This window comes from Doryrhamphus excisus, chromosome 10 (assembly GCF_030265055.1).
Source record: "Doryrhamphus excisus isolate RoL2022-K1 chromosome 10, RoL_Dexc_1.0, whole genome shotgun sequence".
NCBI classification, from domain to species: domain Eukaryota; kingdom Metazoa; phylum Chordata; class Actinopteri; order Syngnathiformes; family Syngnathidae; genus Doryrhamphus; species Doryrhamphus excisus.
Genome location: NC_080475.1, coordinates 19,210,682 through 19,227,834, shown reverse-complemented (window position 1 = coordinate 19,227,834; position 17,153 = coordinate 19,210,682). Strand labels below are relative to the sequence as shown.

The following is a 17,153-nucleotide window of genomic DNA, read 5'->3' as shown; positions in this document are numbered from 1 at the left end:
CCCTGTTTAAGTTCCGACTTGGCAAACAGTTTGAAAAAAGCTTATTGGCTGGCTGTAAGGATTTTAACTTCATTCTTCAAAAGCCCCCCTCCCACACCAGACAAGGTTAGAGGGGGTTACAAGCCAAACCATTGACATCAAGCGCACAAGTTGAGTCCGGTGAGCCCGAGGGTGGCTCAGGTGTTTCTTTCACAGCTTGCTATTAAACCTTTCAAACCGTGATTGTGATTTCTTGTTTTGTTGAAGAAAAGCCCATTATTTCTGGAACAATTTTCCCTACAAAGGAGAAATAATTGTCAATTTGGACAATTGTCAATCTGCCCCCACTTTGGACACATCGTTGTGTTTCAATGTTTGGCAACTGCTTTGTGACTTCGCCAGTCCTCTTAAAAGCCCCTTCCTTCAGGTTTCCATAGTGTAGTGGTTATCATGTTTGCTTAACAAGCAAAAGGTCCCCTGTTCAAAACTGGGTGGAAACATGGCTTTTCAACTTTTCAACTGATCGGGTGCATTTGCCTTTAGACATGCGTAAATTAGCTAAAATACTAAAATGCTAACGACTATCATGCTATCATGCAGCTATCACTGTTTTAAAAAACAGTTTTATTACAGGAGAAGGTCCAGTCTCAGAACTATTTTGGTTCCTTTACTGGAGTACGTCAAAGCGACACTGTCACTGCCTTTCTGAGTGCAGCCATAACGCAGTCCCTGGTGGTCTAGTGGCTAGGACTCGGTGCTCTCACCGCCGCGGCCTGGGTTTGATTCCCGTTCAGGGAACTGACATTTGGACAGGTTTTGAGGGGAGATTTGCGATTTGTCTTGGTCGAACAGTTAGGGTCATCTTTAAGCACTATCAGCGAACTGCTGTCATCCTGAAGCGGCTGACAACAGGAATACGAATAAAACACGTCAATAAATGATAGACTTGAGTTTCTGGTAAGTACTACACAACCAGATAAGGTGTGTTTAATCCCTAGTTACCCAGGGGATGCAAGACCCTGGCTCCCCTCATGTTAAAGGAGCAGGCGCACCTCCCTGCCTGACTACTCCATTCAAAGGGTTAAGGCCTCTCCCATAGAGGTTAGGGAGGCCTCTTAATCAGGGAGCGAGAGAGACTCACCCAGGTGTTAACAGCCGCGGTGTTGCAGAGGCTGCATCCGAGCCTGCGCACGATCAGAGTAACCGATGGTTGGTCGTGCGTGACACTGGACCCTCTGCTTTTAAGGCTGCTCTCTCCTTTGAGCTTTTTGTAGAGCTGCCTTCTTGCTAGGCAGCCTGAAACCAGCCAAGAGCATTGAGTATCTACTCCCTATATGCTCTGATTAGGCTCTGCCCCTTTCCCGCCTTCTCTTCTTGAGCCCTCCCAGAAGGTGTCAACCTTTTCAGTCCAGTACTTTCCCCTTGCACATGCTCAGTTCAGTCTGGTACTTTCCCATTGAGGAGTCAGGCGCTTTTTCCAACAGCAGTGATGACATTGGCTGTATACAATCACTGCAAATGGAGGTCAGAGTCAAAGACGATATCCCAGTTCAAAAGGCTTATGCATTGATCCCCAAACCCCTGTATAAAGAAGTGAAGGAGTGCATACAGGAGCTGTTGGTGAAGGGATGGATAGTAAAGTCCCGGTCTCCTTATGCAGCCCCTGTCATTTGCGTCAGAAAAAAAGATGGTATCTTGAGGCTATGTATAGACTATCGACTGCTGAATAACAAAGCCGTGCCAGACAGACACCCTCTTCCCAGGATCCAGGACCTCACTGACTCACTGGGGGGGGGGGGCATTTACAACAGGTTCTCAATTTTCGACCAAGGCAAAGCTTACCACCAGGGCTTTATAGCCGAGGGATCGAGATACCTGACAGCCTTCATAACTCCTTGGGGTCTTTATGAGTGGGTCAGGATCCCATTTGGACTATCAAATGCCCCCGCCGCCTTCCAGAGGAGCATGGAAGAGATGCTCGATACCCTGCGGGACAAATGTTGCATCCCCTACCTCGACGATGTTTTATGTTTTGCCAAGTGCTTTGATGAGCATGTGGAGGTGCTGCGCAAAGTCCTGCAAGCCCTACAACGACATGGAGTCACGTTAAAACCAGAGAAGTGTGAGTTATTTCGCCAGGAGGTCCGGTATGTGGATCGATTAGTTTCAGCAGAGGGTGTGAAGATCGATCCCAAAGACCTAGAGGCTGTTCAAGCATTGAAAAACAAGACACCACAGACAGTCGCGATGTCAGGCAGCTGCTGATATTTTTGGGCTATTATCGAACATATGTACGTGCAAGACTTCTCTAGAATAGCAAAGCCTTTATATGACCTGCTCCAGGTGAGGACTCACGACGCACGGCCCAATGTGTCACGTGTGAGGAAAAATGTCGCCCAGCAGTCATCTCGGACCCCAGTGAACTGGTGTGAGGATCATCAAAAGGTTCTGGAATGCTTGATTGACCTGCTGACTAAACCCCCCGTACTTGCATACCCTGATTTTGAAAGTCCATTCATTCAGCACACAGATGCTGTCAAGTCAAACCATTGTCCAAAATAATTTAGATAAGACAAACATGAGAGAAAATAAAAAAAACTTTTCATAGCCCACATTAAGGAAATAATAACGGAGCTACAACACTGAAGAGGCAGCCGGTAAGAAATTCCCCTTAATATTAGCGCTGTCGTTTGACGCGGCCGTGCCACGTAAGGTACGGCTCTTTTTTTTTTTTTTTTGGATGAGACGGCCGCCGATGAGGCGCGCCTCACTTTAGTTATTGTGACTGAATTAAGAGCATTAACATGGTGCAATTGTTTGGAAAAGTGGGCTCTGGAACACCGTCGATCGCCTGTGTCACGTAGGTGCACACGGCGGCTCGCGGTGGTTCATTTAATTGGCCCTAATTGGCTGATCAGCGGGCTTTGGGCATCGAAGGAATGCGTAATGCTCATTCTTTTGCAGTGTGCTTATATTATTTAGAGCCTTTATAATAATAATTTTAGTTACTTGGCAAGATAGGCGCAATGCAAAAGGTTTAATAAGCAGATCAAATAAAATAACGGAATAATGAGGAAAGAAATTAAGTAAAGAATAGGTTAATAAATGCAGGTAAAGGGGATAAAAATATTTCCAACCGTTGTCAAAAAATGTATAATGGTTAATGTACTGCTGAACAATGTGACGCTGATTTATATACCTTATATGTATATTATGCGTGTATATTATATATATTTGTAAATAGTATGTATATTGTGTATACTTATACACTTTCCCTTTTTATTTGAAGGTTTTCACCTGTGCTGTGCTGTGCTGTACCTTGCCACAACGAGACTTACTTCTCGCTAAATAAAAACCAAAGAACAGCAAAAGCATAGAGTGGATCCAGTCTTTCCTCAGTGTGGCTACTCAGCCCCCCTTTTTCAAGTTGCGCAAGGCAAGAAGGAACTTGACAGTGAAAACCGGTCAGTGAGCTGGAAAACCAAGAGTGCTTGACCTGTGTGTGCAAGGATCAGGCAACAAGAAAATCATCACTGCGTCAAGAAAAAATAAAAGTTCATAATGGCTGATCATGTGCTACCAAGACCATGGAGCAACTTAAAGTGGACAGGACAACAGCAAAAAGAGCATTTACACGACTCTTTAACAACATTACACGAAGCTTTGGAGATATGTCAGAAAAAGAGCTAAAGCGCTATTTTGACAAGATCACACAAGAGGCTGAGAGGGTCCTGGAGGCAAATGACGACATGGAAGCCGGACTGATTGCAGAACTGGAGGCGGAGCTAGGGACAGATGAGGAAGTATCATTACCGAACAGCAAAAAGTGAATGCGAGGCAAAACTTAAGGAAGTCAGACGCATGATCCGAATGACTCTTTGGTCAAACTTTGGATGTGATGAATTGTCCACAGCCTTTCATGTGGCGGAAGCGGAGTACGAGCATGTTGCTGCCGTGACACCAAGCGCTAAACTTGAGACATATGATTACATGCTCAGTCATCTTCAACAGCTGGTGAGGTCTTCTAAAGAAGCCTATGGTCAGTGGAAGCGTTGGATCCCACTGGAAAACGTGAAGGATCTCCAAAACCAGCTAAAGGCGCTGGAGCTCCAGGTTCCAAAGCTCATCTCCAGGAAGGCAGACTTCATCCAAGCTAAATGCGAAGATGATGCAGAAATGGCCACAAGAACCCTACAGCCCCAGTTACCCCATGCAGGCAATCAGATTGAGGCCGACAGCCCTTCCCAAATTCTCAGGTAACAGACGTGATTTCACCAGGTGGAGGAAAGATTGGGAAGCCCTTCAAACCACTGGGCTCAAAAGAAGTCAAAAAGGTGCAATTACTGGACAGCCTTGATGACAAAATTACCAGAGACTTTCGCCTCACTTCATACAATACAGCAGAAGACATTTTCCGTGTGCTAGAGAACCGCTTCGGCAACAGAGCAGCTATTGCCATCGAAATTGCTGAGGAATTGCAAAAATGCCAGCCGCTAGAGGAAACCAACCACGGAAAATTGTTGAGTTGATTCAGGCAGTGGAGAGAGCACTGCAGGACTTGATCAACCTTGGAGACACAGGAGCAATTAAGAATCCCCTTGTAACAAAATCAATTGAAAGTAAACTTCCAGAGCTGCTTAAAAAAGAGTGGCTTGTGCACGCAGCTGATGGAGGGAATGGTGTAACCCCGGCAAGAAGATTTGACTGTCTGTTGGCATTCCTAAAGGCACAGGAGTCCATATATGAGCAACTGGAGTTGCTAAGAGAGGAGGAGCCTCACAAAAGAGACCCCAGATCAGAGCAAAGATATGCCAGAACAAGACTGACCAAAGCAGGTGATGACCAGGTCGGCTGTATTGTCTGTGGGGATAGCAAGCACAGAAGAAAGCTGTATTTCTGTAGGCAATTCAAATCCCTCACACTGCCGGAGAAGAAAGGGGCAGTGCAAAGGCTAGGTGCATGCAGGAAGTGTCTGGAAGTTCATGACGACCCCTCAGATTGCAAGTCTGGATTCCTATGCAAAAACCAAGACTGCAGGAATCAACACACAGCAGAACACCATTACTAGCTTTGCCCGAATGCAGAGGTGAAGAGAGCCACTTCAGAGAAGTCATGTCGGTCCTGTAGACGGAAAAAGCAGGAGGAGAAACACAGAGGAACAAGAGGCATTCCTCAAGAAACTTTCCCCTGACCTGGCAAAGCAGTGCAGAGATGTCTTTTCCAACAGCACGTCCAAGGCCCTTAGTACTATTAAATATACACCTACTCTTCTGAAGGAAAGTGGTTTGCGAGAGCTCCCAGTATTGATAATGCTCCTTGAAGTCACCGCAAATGCGGGACAGTCAATTGGAACACTTATCGATCTTGCCTCAGACACCAACTACATAACTCACAAAGCTGCAAGTCAACTAAACCTCCGAAGCGAGGAAATCACCCTTGTTGTGCATGGCGTTGGAGGAATGAAAATTCATGTTGAGACAAAAAGATACCTCCTAAAAATCAGGGTCAACACCTCAAGAGGCACGGTCAAATCACACCAGATGGTTTGCTACGGTTTGGACACCATTGCCGATGTTCATAAAACAGCGACCCCCAAACAACTGCAATAATTCTTCCCAGGCACCTCACTCGAAGAATTGAGGAGACCCAAAGAAGTAAACCTCCTTATAAGTCACCGAGAGGGTTCACTAGCACAGCAACAAGTCAGAGCTGTGGGAGACCTCGTATTGTGGGATGGATCACTCAGAAAGACAGTTGGGGGAACTCATCCAGAACTTTTTGAAGACCTTTTTGTCGCTACCCACATGTCCAAGACACATTTTGTGCGGTCGATGAGAGCAGCTGCCATGAAGTACAAGGAGCTCGTTGGAGGGCCCCATAGAGAATTTCTGCTAAGCCAGAAGATGTCAAGAACAAGTAAACACGATTTCCTAAACTGGTGGAAGTGGGACAGCATTGATGCAGCTTGAAGTGTGAAGGCTGTCGCTGTGGAAACTGCCAACCAGGTGGCAAAGAAATGACTCTTGCTGAGGAGAGGGAACTGGAAGTTGTGAAAGCAAGCCTCACCTACATCACAGGGGATGACCACAGCAAGCAACCCCATTGGCATTCCAAATATCCTTGGTTGGAAGACCCAGCCTCCTTACCGAACAACAAGAGCGCTGTTGAGGCCACCTTTCTCAGAACAGAGAAACAATTGGCAAAAGAACCAGAATGGAAGGCTGCGTATGCTGAACAAGTGCATGAGATGGTCGCCCGCAAAGCTGCAATGGAGTTATCCAGGGAAGAGATCCTCACTTGGATTGGGCCCATCTAGTACGTAAGCCATCTCATTGCACCAAACCCCCACTCTGTAACAACCCCGGTAAGACTCGTCTGGAACAGCAGTCAGAAATTTAGGGGCAGGAGCCTAAATGACCTGCTGATGAAAGGCCCAGACGTTCTAAATCAAATCCATGCTGTCCTCCTCAGATTCAGGTGTGGAGCCTATGCTGCTCTAGGAGACATTAAAAAGATGTATAACTCCGTCTGGCTGGAGGACCAGGAAGTACACCTACACCGATTCCTTTGGCGTGACTCGGAGAAGGAAGAACTCAAGGAATACGCAATCACCTGAGTGAACATCGGCGACAAGCCAGCTGGGTGTATCGCACAACTAGCAATGCGTGAAACTGCCAACCTTTCCCCCTTCGCTCGCCTCAAAGGGGAGCAGCAGGTACTCCATAAAGACAGCTATGTTGACGACATTCTCACCTCTCAGAATGACCCCGAACAGCTGAGAGCCATCACAGCCAATGTGCAGAAGATCTTGAAAGCAGGAGGATTTGAGCTGAAGCCTTGGGTCTTCTCGGGTAAAAGTGGGAGGAAAGACATCCATGCTGGCACAGAAGCGAGCACTGTGGAGACCTTGGTGTTGCCAAATCAGATGCAAGACGACGACAACAAGGCACTTGGTTTGGGCTACCTGGTGGAGGAAGACGAACTGCACGTGATGTTGGGTGTGAGGGAGCTGCCAATCCTCCCTCACTGATCAGGTGTATGCCCCACCTACACTGTCCGGTTTCTCTTTGTGTATATAGTTGGCTTTAGTTATTTACATATATTTTGGTTAGTGCTTTAATTATGTGTTTGCCGTTTAAGTGCCACTTTAGTTAGTTAGTTTTTCATTCAGAAGTCATTTGTGTTGTTCCTAATTTCTCATTAGTTTCTCCTTTTGTTTGAGGTGATTGGTCGTGGCCCAAACATGGAGGTGCGCCCATGGGAGTGCAGGCCAGAGGCTGATCACCTCAATTGGACTCTCCCAAGTGCCACCTGGAGGAGGGGGGGATTGGGTGGTAGTTGAGGAATCCAAGTTGTTAGGTGTACTTGAGTGTTATATATATATATATATATATATATATATATATATATATATATATATATATATATATATATATATATATATATATATATATATATATATATAGTATATATATACAGGAAGTGACCCTTCAGTGGGGGACTCCTGAAGGACTTATATTTAATATGACCCCACCCTCTCATTGGGAACTGTGGTTGGCCCTTCACAGATAAAAGGGGCTGGGTGAAATTGTCTGGAGAGGCCTGTTGTGTGTGCTGGGGGAAATGCTGCTGCACTGTCTTGTAAAATAAACTCGAAAAGCTCTCAAGCCCTGGTCTGGTGTACCTTTCAGCTGCTATGGCTATCCCAGGCCATTGTTTTTCGACTCAAAATCTTACATTTTGGTGTCAGAAGTGGGATCGTCACTGCCAGTCTGAGTACACCGGAACGGCAATGGGGCCAAGGAAGAAGCTGGTTGAAGTGGAGCTGGAGGGAGAAATGCAAGAGGAAGGAGCCACAGCTGTGGAGGCCGGGGCTGATCTACCCAAGGCGGGGCCACCAGGTAGCATGGATTTGACTTCCATTGTGTGTATGCTGCAGAAATGCCTGCAGTCTCAGACGGACCTCAGTAATCGGTGACACAGGGAGACACAGCTGCAAGATGAACGATGGAGGCAGATGCAAGAGCAAGTCAACCGCCTTAGTGATTCCTCGAGTCCCATGGGTGAGCCACAAATACCCCTAATCTCCCCTCCACACCAACATACTGGACAAGTGCCAGAGCCCCCTACGTTACAAGAAAACACAGCAAAAGGCTGGGCACAGTCGGCTATTCCCCGGTTGGAAGATGGTGATGACATCGAACAATATCTCACCACCTTTGAACGTTTGGCTACAGCTTATCAATGGCCACAGACAGACTGGGCAGTTCGATTAATCCCGTATCTGACTGGTAAGGCCTGTGCAGCCTACATTGCCATGGCTTTTGAAGATTCATGCAATTACAAGTGTATGAAGGAAGCCATTTTGACCAAATATGAAATAAATGAAGATGTGTATCGTCAGCGGTTTCGAGAGCCTGACATCCAGCCAGGAGAGACGCCGCGGGAGTTCTACAACCGCCTTAAAGACTTGTACCACAAATGGATGCAGCCAGTGAAGAAGACAAAGGAGCAAGTGGGTGAAGTCCTCGTCCTAGAGGAGTTCTACCGTTCACTGTCACCGGAGCTGAGAGTCTGGGTTAAGGAGCGCAACCCAGCTTCTGGACGGCAAGCAGCGGAGTTTGTAGAGAACTTTCTCTCTGCCAGGCGTGGACCAAAGACTTTCAGGTTTAACTGTCAGGTTCAAACTCATGTGACACTTGTAAAAACACTTAACTATAGAAATACAGAAGAGACAGACAACAATATTCAAAGTTGCTCGCAGCGAGGAGAGTGAAACAACATACCCAGTGACATGCCGCTCCACTCTGAATATGCAGTTCACACTCCTCTCCTTTTATTCTCTTTCGGGGGTCCCTACTACATGGTCGTGCAACTCTAAGGGGGGGGTGGAGAAGACAGTTGCACAAGCTGTATTTGTTTGTCTACGTGTGTGTGTATGTGAGAGCAATTACTTTTAATGTTTTATGAGTTCTTATCTTGACACATTCTTGCAGGATAAACATGAGCATCTGCAGGGTTGCTGTTGGCGCATCCAGGCACCTCCAGGACCTGGGGGTCGCTGGGGTTCTCTGATTAGGGTCACAGGAACATTCCTTCTTCAGCACATTCAAACACTTTCTATTGTCTAAGCAAATGGATATAAGGGTGATAACTAACAAAATAATACCTGTATCTACATTTTATTCTAACATTTCCCTCCTGTTTATCACGCTTTTATCTGTTTGCTGTTGCTCCTTGGATCTCCTCTCGGTTTTTTCCTCGCAGGTCATTTTTGTCAGAAAATGTGCTTACATTTAAACGGAAGTGTTCTCGTCATCTGAGTCAAAGTACTTGTCTTGGTCAGGAAACAAGTCAGGAGCATATCTATAATGGTTGTCCTAGTCATCATCACTGTCATCGCTGCCACCTGCCACCAGTAGGGGGTACATTTCATTTACCTTGTTGTCATTGGTGCCATGGCTAAATTCACAGTCCATGTGATTCTAACCTTCAAGATAGGGATACAAAATCCACATAAGCCGCACAAAAGAAAGGCAACAGCGAGTGTAATAAGCACGGACATCACATAAGGAGACCCTTGTCTCCAAAATGCTCTCCACCAGTCACCAAACATCTCAGTGTCAACACCAGTGTTCTTCACCTTGGTGTTTAGCGCCTTTACACCAGAGATCGCACGCATCACCATTCCTGTGGAATCTGTATTGTTGGGGATGGACGTGCAACATTGGTCGCCAAACATGGCGCACACTCTGCTGATGTGCCAGCAGTCCATCCAAGGCGATGCGATTCTGGAAGGCCATGAGTGACGTGGCATGGAGTTTTTCTCCAATTGCTGTGAGTCCGGCCTCGGTGTAGTTCCCAAGCTTCTGTATGTCATAGTGGAGGTAGTTAATCCTATCCACATTTTTGTTAACTTATCCATGGGATAATACTTTCCTCCAAACCTGATGCAATCTGATTTACTAGTTTGTATTCTGGTCGTACCCCTTGTGGCACGCTGATGGCATCGATGTAAGCGGGATTGTCTTCATCATCCAGTCGGTGTCTGGAACCTCCCTTTTCGTTTGGAAGTACAGTAACGTCTCGTTATATTGATATTGTCGGGAGTCGGAAAAAATATCGATATAACCGGACTGTCGATATATCCGATCCTGCGTCAAACTGCATTAAAAGTGGGCAATAATGCACTCGACATTGTTCTATAGTATAGAACAATGTCGAGCAGCTTAAATCAATCTTTGCTTAAGGATTTCAATACCAAAAAAGAACACAGCGACCGGCTGCTTCCAGTCAACTTTATTTTTCACACTTCCACCACCAGAGCACAGCACACACACCGATTCCCGCATTTCCTGGTTCACAGGTCATGCTCAACCCGCCCCACATAGCTGGCCAAACACATGCCTGCAACAGTTTCTCTCGTGTGTATAGAATCTATACACACGAGAGAAACCACGAACGCCAGCATGTACATATGAAAAACAGTGATTATTGCAAGCGATAAAAAGATATCTGAATACAACACAATTAAATACATGTATTTGTACGATTGTGTCTTCGTTGGAATAGGTGTGTATGCTATGTCAGTTGGTTCTTCTGTTGCAGGCATGTGGTTGGCCAGCTATGTGGGCGGGTTGAGCGTAACCTGTGAACCAGGAAGTGCGGGAATCGGTGTGTGTGCTGTGCTCTGGTGGTGGAAGTGTCTGGAAGCAGCCGTTCGCCGTGTTCTTTTTTGGTATTGAAATCCTTAAGCAAAGATTGATTTAAGCTGCTTTTGTATCGATATAAGCAGACCAAATTGGCTGGCGGGAGATGAAAATCGTAGTAACCAGATTATCATAATAACCGGGTATCGTACTAACAGAACTAATTATATCATAAAAGACTAGAAATTTGCCGGGAAATGAAAATAGTATCGTAATAAGCAGTACTTCGATATAACCGATATCTATATAACGAGACTTTACTGTAGTTTGGGAGGTGATGTTCATCTGCTTCAAAGATAGCATTTAGTAACATGTCAACATTCATAGGGTAAATGGATACTGGAATCAGTCTATGTATTAGGGTCACTACTGCACATGTTCCGCTCATGTTATTTACAATGTCATAGTTGTATTTGTCTCTACATCAACACCACACGTCTGCTCTCGAGTACTGTTTGTGTGTGTGCGTGTGTTACTGTCAACTTCGGTATCATCCTTGGCGTCAGATGAGTCAGAGTAGCCATGATCCCATCACACCCCACCTCCTTGCTTCCTTCCACCTTGCTTGTTAAGAAAGTCCCCCATCAAGTCTTTGGTCCAAAGTCTCCTTTGCTGCACATGCCAGGGTCATATTGCTGTCCCAGTCTCTCCTCCGGATGTCCTCCTTGCAGGTGGCCATTTGTTGCCACTTCTAGATTCTGGTGCTTGGCTTGTCCTTGCATCAAAGATGTGATCCTTCCAGTTCTGAGTCGGCCACATTCCACTTCAGTGGCTGGTGATGTGATTGTCGTTGTCACTGTGAACACCATGTCAGCAAACATTTTTTCTGAACTTTTAGTCTGGAAGTGATTGTTTGCTGTCAGAGCACAGTTCATGTGATGGATCTTCTTCAGGTCTTGGTGAAGATAAAACTGGACACAATGGCATGGCTGATGAGATGAGAGGACTCATCATGCATGTTGTTGTATCAGGATGTTGTTGGCAGGTTGTTGGCAAAGCAAGGGTGGAGGTGTGCGATCAAGATCATGGACCACTCCGAGACACTGAGGCACTGTATGGGAAAGAAGAAGACACTGCAACTTGTTAGGAATACCAATCCTGTTACAATAGTGATCTTAGAACTAGGATGCATTGTTCGGTTTTCTGGACAAGGGGATGTGCTATAATCTTCACTGCTCAGCACGATGCCTCAGAGTCTAGGACTCTGAAGTCCCCTGCATCACAGACTGGTCTTTACCTTCCTCGTCAGACTCCCGAACAATGACTACTTTACAATGCGGTTGATGTATCCAAGTGTTTCTTTCTGCAATTCTTAATGCTGTGGTGTCGTTAACAGTACTTGATAAGGCCCTTCCCACTTGGGAGAGTGCCAGTGTTTTCTTTTTACACTTTTACTCAACACTCAGTCTCCTGGTGTCAATCTCATGTCTTCTATCAAAGTGGAATCTTCATCAGTTTCCTACACATTTTCGAACTGTGTCAACCTATAAGGTTTAACAAACAACGTTTCATATGGACTCAAACCATTTGTGCCATTATGTTTATTTGTAATTTAACAAGATCTAAACATTATGTCCTTCGACACTTTGTTTCTTCCATGCATTTTCTGTTCTACCAGTCCTCCACTTTGGGGATGGTACGCGCTATGGTTCTTTAAGTCCATGTGGAACATTGTTGCTGTTTTCTTTCCATTTTTTTTTCTTTTCTTTTACAATTTGATTTACAAAGAGACTGCTGTAGTCTAATTCTGTTTCATTCAAAACATATTCCATGCAGATTAGATGAATGCCATGTTAAACTGTGATCAGTACCTGTCAACCACTAGTAAAGTTAGTACACTGTAAAACATAACATGGAGCTTAATAAAAAATACCAAGTGAACCTAACTAACTTTTCGTCAATCTGTTACGAACACTCAATTTAAGCAAGTACCATGTAATTAGAAGATGAAAAAGTTGAACAACTCAATATGTCTCAGTTGTATTAATGTAGAAAAAATAAGTTATTAGTGAGATGTGTTTAGTTGATCAATTCACACAAGCGCAAAGGAGCCCTCATCTATTTGGCGCTTAATTAACTTCCGTGTCCTGACAAGTCCAGCGAGCGGATGTCCATGCTACTGAAGTGGTCACTTTTGTCGGGATTGCTTTGATTCCTGTGCTTCGAACGCTTTGGTAAGTAAATATGTCACTCTTTCACAGATGAACGATTGTCTTTTTATTAATAAGTGTGCAGTTCATTGAGTTTTTAAAGCGGTAAAGAAAATGTCACTTCCTATTGACAATATCTTAGAATGCATAACTATTGAAATCTGTCAAGAAAAAAAGCAACAGAACGCCACATTTAAGGATAGAAATTAAACCATTACCATTAAACCAGGGGTGCTCACACTTTTTCAGCATGCGAGCTACTTTTAAAATGACCGAGTCAAAATGATCTACCCACTACAAAAATGCAAAACATCTATTTATTTTCAAATATATTGAGGATTATTTGTACGTACAATGTATGTTGATGTACCTTACATAACCAAATGAGCCAATATTGCAAAACACACATAATTAACTATTAACATTTTTTGTAATTACCTGAGTTTAATTTGATGACTTGCACTGAATTGAATCAGCCGGGGATGCATAGTCCGGACAGTAGCTGCTGATAGCCAGGTTAGCCAGGCAAACGCACTTCGAAAAAGACATTGTGAAAAGAAAAGTCCACCTCCCATTCCGTATGGAAGTGATATGTTTTTGCCTTTTTACTTGGTCCAGCTACTTCACTCATTTTAGTGACCATAAACTTTAGAGAGGGCTTAAAATCTGACGCAATTCGCCGACTAGCTTAGCACTTTGCATTGTTGTTTACGCATGAGCAGTGACCTAAAGGTCAAAATTCAGTTGTCATCTGACTGGTTGTCCTGTATGTCAATCAAGTAACGGGGATGGATGATAGGCTGACATTGTAAGTTCTGCTGCACTTAGAGACGTTGTTTGATTTGATTGGTCACCCGAAGGGCAACATTCAGTTGTCATCTGAATGGCTGCCCTGTATATCAATCAAGTGACGACATTGATGCTAGGATGATATTTTTTTTAATGTCACGCCGCGATCGACCAGTACTACCTCCGCGATCGACCGGTAGATCGCGATCGACTTAATGAGCACCCCTGCCTTAAAGCAGGGCTCGACAATAACGATGTACCGATGGCCCGGGGCAAGTTAAAACAAAATTCGGGCAAGTAAATCCAATCAGCGATATTCCCGTCGGGCAAGTGCACTTTGGAATGCCATACTGCCAAGAGTTTTTTTTTAAAGCGGTTCTTGTTGGGTGTTGGTAAAACACGGACTGAGTAATTCCGGTGGTAATTTGCAAAGCAATCCTTGCAAATCTTGAAATGGACCAATCAGAATCGTTTATTTAGACCGCGGTCCGTAATCCACAGTCCGCGTTTTACCCACGCCCGTTGTTCGCGATCAACCAATCAGCGATCGTTTGACTACGAAAACATCCGTCATGGCGGCGCTGCCAACATCGTCTAATTCTGAAGGAAACAGCAAAAAGTGATGAACCAGTGCCTCCTAAACAAGTATTTTATTAGCGGCAGCAAATCAAATGATGGCACAGGTGAGTGAATCACATTGCTGTGACAATTTGAAGTGGTCACAATGAAACACCACCCATTAGATCCAATACCAAGTGCTGATTTTGCACAAGCTACAAAACCTAGCGGTTTCATTTCTCTGTGTATTTTTCTCACCTTTGCTTCACAAATTATTGTTTGACCATTGAGCTTTTTTTCTGGATTAAAAACACTTTACTAGTACACAAATGTGTCTATTCAATAATGTTTCATTGTGGTGCACAACTTATAAATATCACTGCTTACTACGACTACCATGTGTAAAGTATTATTTATTTCATTATTTTATTTATTTGAGATTCTCATGTGATGCCACAAAAAATTACATGATATCATTATGGCAGTCTTTTCATTTTACATGGGGCAAGTTCGGGCAAGTAGTTCTCACCTTAAGGATTCCCTATGGGCAAGTCATTTTGGTTTTTAATGTAGAGCCCTGCTTAAAGGCACCAAAAATTCAACTCAAGTTGGTCCAAACACTTTGACTGAATTACCACATATGGGCTCTGTTAAACTCTGTGAAAGTAGACGGCAACGGAGCTGTGAGAAGATGGAGAAGGCCCAGCGGGACCAGAAAAGCTGGTATGATAGAGCTGCGAGGCAACAATCCTTTGAAGCAGGTCAGAAAGTTATTTTAATGCTACCGACATCGGACAATAAGTTACTGGTAAAATGGAAGGGACCATATACGGTCAGTGACACTGTTTATGAGATAGAAGTGCCTGAGCGAAGAAATGCGCAGCAGACTTTTCACATCAATATGCTAAAAGAGTGGAAATCCCGAGACGCCACCTGTAGCCCGCAGTTTTTTGTCCAGGCAGTGCAAGAAGAGGAGGAGGGTGAGTTCACTCCAGCAAGGTCTCATCTCTCTCCTGCACAGCAGCAAGGACTGAAAAATGTAATTCCCTTTTTAAGGAGACGCCTGGAACCACTGCCCTGGTACGACATGACATCCAGCTGACTGACAGCACCCCCATCAGGCAGCGGATGTACCGGATTCCGGAGAGGATGGTTCCAGTGCTTTTGGAGGAGGTCGAGGTCATGCGTAAGCTGGGAGTTATTGAGCCTTCCACCAGTGAATGGAGTAACCCTGTTGTTCTGGTCATCAAGAAGGATGGGAGCATCCGCTTTTGCATTGACTTCCGTAAGGTAAATGCACAATCAAAGTTCGATGCCTTCCCTCTGCCCAGACTTGATGACCTGATATAGCGTGTCGGCCAGTCACGGTTCATCAGTACACTGGACTTATGTAAGGGGTATTGGCAAGTTCCCCTTAATGAGGCTGCCAAGCCTCTCACCACTTTCTGGACCCCTCATGGACTGTGGCAGTTCACAAAGATTTTGGACTCCATGGTGCTCCTGCCACCTTTCAAAGACTGATGAACAAGGTTTTGTCAGGTATGGAATCATTTTCTGTGGCATACCTTGATGACGTTATCATCCACAGCAATTCATGGCAGGAACATCTGCGCCACCTGGAAGCTGTTCTGGGCCGGATAAAGCAAGCGGGCTTGACAATAAACCCCAAAAAGTGTTCAATAGCCAGGCAGGAACTACAATACCTGGGCCATATCCTGGGAAATGGGGTGATCCGCCATGTGAAGGACAAGGTGGAGACTGTGAGAGCGACGGAGAGACCAACCACCAGGAAGCAGGTTCGCTCTTTCTAGGCCTGGTGGGATGGCACAGGAGGTTCATTCCGAACTTTTCAGCCCGAGCTGTACCCCTCTCGGACCTCACTCGAGCCAGCCAGACCAGGTGGGTCTGGGGAGAAAAGCAGCAGCAAGCTTTTCAGGATCTCAAAGAAGCCCTGTGTCATGAGCCTGTTCTTCAGAGTCCAAACTTCGACATGCTATTCGTCGTCCAGACGGATGCTTCTCTCCGAGGGATTGGTGGAGTTCTGCTGCAGGAGGGGGCGGAGGACAGGAAACACGTGGCCGGAAGCTGTTCCCACGTGAGATGCGCTACTTGACGGTGGAACTTGAATGTTTGGCCATCAAGTGGGTGATCGACTCCTTCAAATACTATCTTCTGGGGAAGGAGTTCACACTGGAAACGGACCATCGGGCACTCCAGTGGCTCGAAACTATGAAGGATACAAACAGCCGCATCACCAGATGGTTCCTGTCCCTTCAACCCTACAAGTTCAACATCCGGTATGTGCCTGGGAGGCAGAACACCGTAGCAGACTTCTTGTCGCGCCAGGAGGAAGGCAGATCTTTCGAAGGGGGAGGGAGTGTGAGGGAGCTGCCAATCCCCCCTCACTGATCAGGTGTATGCCCCACCTACACTGTCCGGTTTCTCTTTGTGTATATAGTTGGCTTTAGTTATTTACATATATTTTGGTTAGTGCTTTAATTATATGTGTTTGCCGTTTAAGTGCCACTTTAGTTAGTTAGTTTTTCATTCAGAAGTCATTTGTGTTGTTCCTAATTTCTCATTAGTTTCTCCTTTTGTTTGAGGTGATTGGTCGTGGCCCAAACATGGAGGTGCGCCCATGGGAGTGCAGGCCAGAGGCTGATCACCTCAATTGGACTCTCCCAAGTGCCACCTGGAGGAGGGGGGGATTGGGTGGTAGTTGGGGAATCCAAGTTGTTAGGTGTACTTGAGTGTTTATACATATATATATATATATATATATATATATATATATATATATATATATATATATATATATATATATATATATATATATATATATATATATATATATATATATATATATATATATATACAGGAAGTGACCCTTCAGTGGGGGACTCCTGAAGGACTTATGAAGGGTGTTGGGAATGTAAATCGGGTACCTTTTGGACTTGCTTCACCCTCT

The 17,153-nt window shown here is 45.0% G+C and overlaps 1 long non-coding RNA gene and 1 other non-coding gene across 2 annotated transcripts; both read left to right on the top strand.

The window, feature by feature from the left end:
- Positions 1–406: 406 nt before the first annotated feature.
- On the top strand, positions 407–479 carry trnav-aac (transfer RNA valine (anticodon AAC)). The gene has a single exon. It is a non-coding gene; the product is annotated as a tRNA-Val (tRNA).
- An 11,520-nt stretch (positions 480–11,999) lies between these two features.
- LOC131137549 (uncharacterized) lies at positions 12,000–16,917 on the top strand. The gene is made up of 3 exons (XR_009131937.1): positions 12,000–12,862; positions 14,855–15,165; positions 15,242–16,917. It is a non-coding gene; the product is annotated as an uncharacterized LOC131137549 (long non-coding RNA).
- Positions 16,918–17,153: the final 236 nt, after the last annotated feature.